Source organism: Bombina bombina, chromosome 6 (assembly GCF_027579735.1).
Source record: "Bombina bombina isolate aBomBom1 chromosome 6, aBomBom1.pri, whole genome shotgun sequence".
NCBI lineage: Eukaryota > Metazoa > Chordata > Amphibia > Anura > Bombinatoridae > Bombina > Bombina bombina.
This window is the reverse complement of record NC_069504.1, coordinates 439,062,126-439,070,495: the sequence shown is the minus strand read 5'-3', so window position 1 is coordinate 439,070,495 and position 8,370 is coordinate 439,062,126. Positions and strand designations below refer to the sequence as shown.

At 35.7% G+C, this 8,370-nt stretch overlaps 1 protein-coding gene across 2 annotated transcripts in view; it reads left to right on the top strand.

The window, feature by feature from the left end:
* The first annotated feature begins 3,590 nt into the window (after positions 1-3,590).
* LOC128663058 (F-box/LRR-repeat protein 3) overlaps positions 3,591-8,370 on the top strand; it is a 49,971-nt gene continuing 45,191 nt past the window's right edge. For both annotated transcript variants that reach the window (XM_053717199.1, XM_053717198.1), the window contains exons 1-2: positions 3,591-3,710; positions 6,604-6,666. The gene's annotated coding sequence lies outside the window, so the exon portion shown is untranslated. The remainder of the gene's footprint in view (positions 3,711-6,603; positions 6,667-8,370) is intronic.

Sequence of the window (8,370 nt, the reverse complement as noted above, 5' to 3'; positions counted from 1 at the left end):
GTAGGGGGCTCCCCGCATTATTCTCTCAGCACTGTGGGTTGGGATAATTTTTTATTCCAATACACAATGTGGAAGCCTGGCCTACCTGTGCTAATTACTCACATCTGCACTAAAATCTTAACAGTCTAGGCAACATGGGATTTCTGTGTGATTATATGAGAATATATGTCGCATGTACTTCTTGTTTCAAAGACATATTGATACCCAATTTGCAAAATGCATTCACAGTATATCTACCTTTGTTTTTGAAAAATATTTATCAATTGATATCAAGTATTAAGTGCGATTAACATAATCTATCATAGGAATGTGACCCAGATGTGTCTTGAACATATGTCCTCAAATGAGCCCCACTGTGTATATCAAGATGGCAGCTACCTAATACCTATTAGGTTTATTGTATAGGTAATATTTCTATCTTCGATCTAACTAATATATTTACTGATCAATATAACATATCCATTAGGTTTTTTAGGTAGCTTATCTATTGTTGATCCTATTAATATATTTATCTATTGATTCTATACACATTTATCTTCTATCTTGCTAAGTATTTATCTTTTGATATAATGTATTTATCTATTGATATAATGTACGCCCGGTGTTATCACATTTGGTCTCAAGGTAGACAGAGATGTGAACTGCACACATATGTTCAGATCAGTTATACTGGTCCAATAGTTCTCCCATCTATCTTAAACTTCTGGTCTTAGCCATGACGGTGGAACGCATTATGCGTTCCACTGATGATAATTTTGCCGCGAAAGCTGGGGGAGATGTGAGGTTTGTGATTGGTACACTTTGTTTGTAAAACACTAAAAAATGCTTTATTATTATCACTGTTGTATGCTGATGATGGGGTTATAATACCCCGAAAACGTTCCACATTAAAAGTTTGAAAAAAAAGACCTGTGAGTGCAAACGTCTGTTCCTGCATACTGCCTTATCTTTGCACCCAGGCTGCCGGCATCTGGTGGGTTAAGCTGGAAGATGTATATTATATATATATATATATATATATATATAATATGTGTGGGTTTCTCATTGAATAATGGGCTACAGTAGGGCCTAAATATAAGCAGCATCTAAAAACTGCAAAGCAGCTCAGCACAGGGGTGGAAATGGTTCAGCCGTTAAAGGGTTAACATAACCACACTTATTTGAAATAGCAGAAGGTAAACATACCTGCTCATTAACCCCTTAACGACGCATGTCGTGCAGGGTACGTCTTACACAAAATGGTCTCTAAAGACCACAGACGTACCCTGTACGTCGTTAAGGGTTTCAAGCGGCTGGAAGCGATCCTGATCGCTTCCAGCCGCTTTCAAGGTATTGTAGTGATGCCTCGATATTGAGGCCTCACTGCAATACCTTTTTAGGCACACCGATGCAGAGAGAGCCACTCTGTGGCCCTCCCTGCATCGGCCAGTGATGGTGCCGATCGTTGGTGGGTGGGAGCCATTGAAGGGAGGTGGGTGGGCGGCCCATCACTTGGGAAGTTCCTTCCGGCTATACTCTATGTCGGGCATGCACCGGAGCGTGCGCACCCGTGATCTAAGCGAGACAGTTGCTGGCAATGCTGGGGGTTTTTTTTGGTGGGAAAGGGTGGTGGGTGCGGAGGAGCAGTGATCTGGGGGTGATCAGGAAATGATCTGGGAGTGGGAGGGTGTAGGGTATGGAGGGGGGCAGCTACACTACAGAAAAAGTTAGGGTTATAAAAATAAAAAAAAGTTATTATGCAAAATGGGTACTGGCAGTCAGCTGCCAGTACCCAAAATGGTGGCTAATAGTTAGTGGGGGGAGGGTTAGAGAGCTCATGGGAGGGGGATCAGGCAGGTTGGGGGCTAAGGGGGATCCTACACAGCAGAATATGATATTTTTTTTTTATAATTAATAAAAACAAAATAAAACTTTTATTTTAGTACTGGCAGACTTTCTGCCAGTACTTAAGATGGCGGGGACAATTGTGGGGTGGGGGAGGGAAGAGAGCTGTTTGGGAGGGATCAGGGGGTGGGATGTGTCAGGTGGGAGACTGATTTCTACACTAAAGCTAAAATTAACCCATCAAGCGCCCTACAAGCTACCTAATTAACCCGTCACTGCTGGGCATAATACAAGTTTGGTGCGCAGTGGCATTTAGCGGCCTTCTAATTACCAAAAAGCAATGCCAAAGCCATATATGTCTGCTATTTCTGAACAAAGGGGATCCCAGAGAAGCATTTGCAACCATTTGTGCCATAATTGAACAAGCTGTTTGTAAATAATTTAAGTGAGAAACCCAAAGTTAGTGAAAAAGTGAACATTTGTTTTTATTTGATCGCATTTGGCGGTGAAATGGTGGCATGAAATATATCAAAATTGGCCTAGATCAATACTTTGGGTTGTCTACTACACTAAAGCTAAAATTAACACTACAAGCTCCCTAATTAACTCCTTCACTGCTGGGCCTAATACAAATGTGGTGCGCAGCAGTATTTAGCGGCCTTCTAATTACCAAAAAGCAAAGCCAAAGCCATATATGTCTGCTATTTCTGAACAAAGGGGATCCCAGAGAAGCATGTACAACCATTTGTGCCATTATTGCACAAGTTGTTTGTAAATAATTTCAGTGAGAAACCTAATATTTGTGAAAAAGTTAGTGAAAAAGTGAACATTTTTTTTTTATTTGCTCGCATTTGGCAGTGAAATGGTGGCATGAACTATACCAAAATGGGCCTAGATCAATACTTTGGGATGTTTACTAAAAAAAATATATACATGTCAAGGGATATTCAGGGATTCCAGACAGATATCAGTGTTCCAATGTAACTAGCGCTAATTTAAAAAAAAAATGGTTTGGAAATAGCGAAGTGCTACTTGTACTTATTGCCCTATAACTTGCATAAAAAGTAAAGAACATGTAAACATTGGGTATTTCTAAACTCAGGACAAAATTTAGAAACAATTTAGCATGGGTGTTTTTTGGAGGTTGTAGATGTGCAACAGATTTTGGGGTTCAAAGTTAGAAAAAGTGTGTTTTTTCCATTTTTTTATCATATTTTATATTTTTTTTTTATGATAAATTAAAAGATATGATGAAAATAATGGTATCTTTAGAAATTCCATTTAATGGCGAGAAAAACGGTATATAATATGTGTGTGTAGAGTAAATGAGTAAGAAGAAAATTGCAGCTAAACACAAACACCGCAGAAATGTAAAAATAGCCCTGGTCCTTAAGGGAAAGAAATTGAAAAATGGCCTTGGTCCTTAAGGGGTTAATGGTGAATATGATTTTTAAAAGTATATGCTATGGGTTTCCACATAAAACAAAACATTTGCTGTTATCCTTTGAGATTATTGTGCAGGTAAAGTGTTTGCAGGTAAAATGTTTGAAATATAGTATTCTATAGTATTGTATCTTTAGTTTTAAGCTAGCATATTATTTATATTGTGTTATTTTGCACACAAAAAAACAAAACATAATTTGTAGTCAATGCAGAAATTCTACTTGTCTGTTATAGTGGTTTGTGACTGAGGTTGAAGCTGTGCCAAGACTCCTCCTTTGCCAACTACCTCACGACACAGTGACCTACTTACGCAGAGAGACAGAGGCTGAGAGGGAGGGGACACAGGCATAGAAAGAATAGTCATCAAGAAACACAGAAGCTGTCATATGCTTTTGCAAAATGGAGGGATACGTATATTGATGTTATCCTGATTGCTGGTAAAGGTACGTTTTTGTTCATGTAAATGTAATAGAAATGCTGTCTGCTTTGTTGCCTGGTGTGTGTAATGCAGATAAAGATGCAGAAATTACTAATGAGTCGATGCAGTGCATCCATTTTTGTAAGCAAGGGAGGCTACAGTTAGTTAATCACTATAAAAAAACAACAACTGGACGTAGGATCATTTTGTGCTCAATGTTTTACATTGGTTCAATTTGTGCTGAATTAGCATGTTCTGCATTTCTAAACATTAATCAATACCACAGCAAGCTAATTGATGTGCCAATTTGTGTTTTTGTACTAATGTTGATTCATCAGAGAGGGTGTCAATAAATAACCTTCATTGACCACAATAATTAATTACCTCCCTCCAGGTGGCCTAAAAGGAAAAAAAAAAACTGAAATCTAGCCTATTTAAGATAATCAAGTGCAGATGTAACTCCCTGCATTACTCTGTACGTGTATTTTATGTATATTTTGAGCAATGCCATTTTGGATCCATTGATTTTTTTTTTTTTCTCATGAGTCGTGATATAAACCCCTGGCATATGAATCACTGTGTCATACTACAGTAAAAAGATATACAATCATTTTTTGTGTTTAGTGTTGTCTTTGAGCTGTTTCTTATTATTGCGTTCAAGTACTGTATGTGTGTCAAATAGCACTTGAAGAGATCAGCTCACTTTTTAGGATCATATATGACGCACTCTGAAAAAGTACATGGATTAAAAGCAGCAGTGTGATCCTTTTGAGATATCTGGAGCATGCTTTGCTCAGGTCATGAGGACAAAGGGGATTTGTAAACTTGCCCCTCTGCAAAACACTGGAAGTAAACAGAGCCAGATCATTAATCTGGTGTGAATCAGTGGGTGTACAGTTTATAAAGATCAGAGTTAATACCATTATAGGATATCATGTCTCTGACGTCTTTCCTACGCTACAGAAAGATACTAAAATAGACCAAAGACTAGAACCTTTGCACTGGCATTAAAACTGAATATGTGTAAGTATTCTGCTATTTAACACCTTTTTGAAAGCTTAGAAAAATATAACTTTATTGAATCTACATGGGATTCATATCACATGCAAAGTACTGCTTAATTTAACATAATCATGTGTATATGTGTCAAAAGTTACTCGGTGTTAAAGGCAAAAGTATAATTCTGTACCTATCTTCTGAAATATTTTACTAGCTTTGGACAAGTGGGAATGGTTATGAGAGAGATAGATAAATAGTGTAAATATTTCTACACACACACATATATATATATATATATATATTGTGTGTGCGTATATATATATATATATATATATATAGTAAAGGTGTAGTTTAGCGTCCCAAATTCTGAAGGTATCACATCCCGCCCTGAGGGTACCATGGATATCAACTCCACATTTACCTAAACATGTTATATTTTTACTGTTAGAATTACTTCAGAAACGTACACTTTACCATTGGAATTACTTCAGAAACGTACACTTTACCATTGGAATTACTTCAGAAAGTAGAAACGTACACTTTACCGTGGAAATTACTTCAGAAAGGTAACATGAGGGGGGGGGGGGGACCATGGATAGGTTCCCAGCAGTGGTTGTGGCGCCCGGTGCAGGTATTGGAACAGATCGCTTTTTTCCGATATTGTCCCTGGGCTCCACAACCGCCACTTGGAACCTTTTCATACCCCCACGGTGGGATTGAGGTCAGGTACCTTCTGAATTTGGGACACTAAACTTCACCTTTACCGTTTATACTGTGTGTGTGTGTGTATATATATATATATGTGTGTCTAAGCTATTTTACCTGAAAATGTTCTCAGTAGTATTGTAGGGGTACTTTTTTCCAATCAGGCTGTGAGGGAGCATGCATCTGACATGTGCAGCGACAGTCTCTTTTCTCCACAGTTTAAAGAGATAGAAAGATCAAAATTGAAATGTGCATTAGTGTATTTCAATGTGAAATAGGAGCTGTTTTGCATTATACTTCCATTAGCAAAAATGCTTCTAGTAGAAGTTATTACTGTTTTTATGAGGCATACGTACATATCCTGTGATACTGTGCACCAGTATACAAATTCTACACCTTATTAGAGAGTCAGTGGTGACTTGCATGACACAAATTAAGTTTTCACAGAAGCAATACACGCCATCTTCAGCTCTCTGAGCTTCAATACTGGTGCACAGGCCCTCACAGGATATGTGCGTATGCTGCAGAAAAAGAGTAATGACTTTTACTAGAAGCATTTTTGCTAATAGAAGTATACTACAAACATGCTTATTTTTCTTTCTCACACCAGTAGTAGTTCTGATATAGTATCTCTGAAAAAGAAAAACCACTCTCTGGCACACACTTAAACACATAGGGATAAATATAAAAAAGCACATACAGTTTAAAAACAAAGTAGCACTGTCGGGGTGTCTGGATTTAACACAGTACAATATGTATTTTTAAAGCAATAATCAAAACAGCTCTCAGTACACAGCATCAAGCAAATTCCAACACTGTCAGAAGCCCATTGTAAGATGTCCACTGAGATAAAAAAAATTGTTTTTAAACTGTATGTGTTTTTTATATTTATCCCATGTAGGATGTTTTGTATTTTAATATCTGCAAGTAAAAGTTAAGTTTTATGATTTTGGCTTCCTTTTTGCCGATTTACCTATGTGTTTAAGTGTGTGCCAGAGAGTGTTTTTTTTTTCTTTTTTTACCACTAGGGCACCCCCTGCACTCCTTTGTGAAATGAGTATATGGGTAATATATAAAGTCTAATTTTAAAGAAGAGATTAGTTCTATACTATCTTTTTGATATATACTTGTAGTTCTCATATAGCACGGTTAACTTAAAATATAAGAATTTTGAATCTCATTTCCATAATAATGTTTAGCGTATCCTTTTTCAGTCACATCTAAAGCTGAGAATTAGACCTCCAAGCAAATACAACTTGTGGTTTAACAAACTTAAGGTAAGACTTAAAGGGACAGTCAACACCAGAATTATTGTTGTTTTAAAAGAAAGATAATGCCTTAATTACCCATTTAATACATGTTTTACTTTTGTGATTACCTTCTATCTAAGCCTATGCAGACTGCCCCCTTATTTCAGTTCTTTTGACAGACTTGCATTTTAGCCAATCACGTGCATGAGCTCAATGTTATCTATATGAAACACATGAACTATCGCCCTCTAGTGGTTAAAAACTGTCAAAGGCAGAGGCGGCCTTTAAGGTCTAAGAAATTAGCATATGAACCTCCTAGGTTTAGCTTTCAACTAAGAATACCAAGAGAACAAAGCAAAATTGGTTCTAAAAGTAAATTGGAAAGTTGTTTAAAATTGCTCTGCAACCACATCTTAAAGGGACAGTAAAGTCAAAATTAGACATTCATGATTTAGACAGGGCATACAATTTTAAATAGCTTTCCAATTTACTTCTATTATTTAATTTGCTTCCTTCTCTTGTTATACTTTGTTGAAAGGTTTATCTAGGCAAGCTCAGGAGCAGCAAATAACCTAGGTTCTAGCTGATGATTGGTGGCTGCAATATATATATATATATATATATATATATATAATGTGTGTATATATATATATTGATTGTCATTGGCTCACCCATGTGTTCAGTTAAAAACTAGTAGTTCATTGCTGCTCCTTCAACAAATGATACCAAGAGAATGAAGCACATTTGATGATAGAAGTAAACTGGAAAGTTGTTTAAAATGGTGTTTTACCTTAATCACGAAATATTTTTGGGGGGTTTCATGTCCCTTTTTAAGTTACTGTCAAAGTAGACTTCACACCCTCAGAAAGGGCATGTTTCTGTTTGCTTGGCAGCAAGAATGAACAGGCTTTATGTGGTGGCCGGAATATTATATATATGGTTTTTGGCTATATTATATCTCTCTCTAAGGATTTACATTATTTTTAAATTACAAAACAAAACAAAACACAAATGTTTTTAAACAAAACCATGTTTCAAAGTCTTTTTTTACATTTTCTTTCTAAAGCTAAAAAATATGTTTTAAAAAAAAAATAGAATGTGTCAAATACATTGTTTTTTGTATCCTTAATTTCCTTACTTTGTGATGAACATCATGAAAAACAAGAATTAATTAGTAACTTGTATCTATGATACAGTAAGGAGCCATAATGAGTCTCTCAGATCTATGTAGTTCACACTGTTGTTTTAATTCATTTATATTTCCAGTGCCATAATTGAGGTTCAGTTTTAATGTCCCTTAAAGTATGCTCATGGTTAAATATATATATTTAACCATGAGCATATCATGGATATATATATATATATATATATATATATATATAATGTTAATGTAATAGATATCTATACTTATACAGATATATATGTATTTACAATAAAAATTGCATTACCCTGTAAGTGAAGAACATTGTTAAATATGTACAGTAAATATACAGTAAAACACATAAATAGATAGATATATATAGAGGTTTATTAAATCTGTTTCCCTCTCTTGTATCTTAGCAACCAAGCTGAGACTGAATTCTCTGAGCGTTCAAACATATATTGTGTTATCATAAATGTGTCATTTAATATAAATATGATAAGGATTTTTTTTTTGTTATATAAAGAAATATTTTACTATACTTAATATGTTTGAATGCAGGTTTTTCACCTAACCATTAATATCAGTCC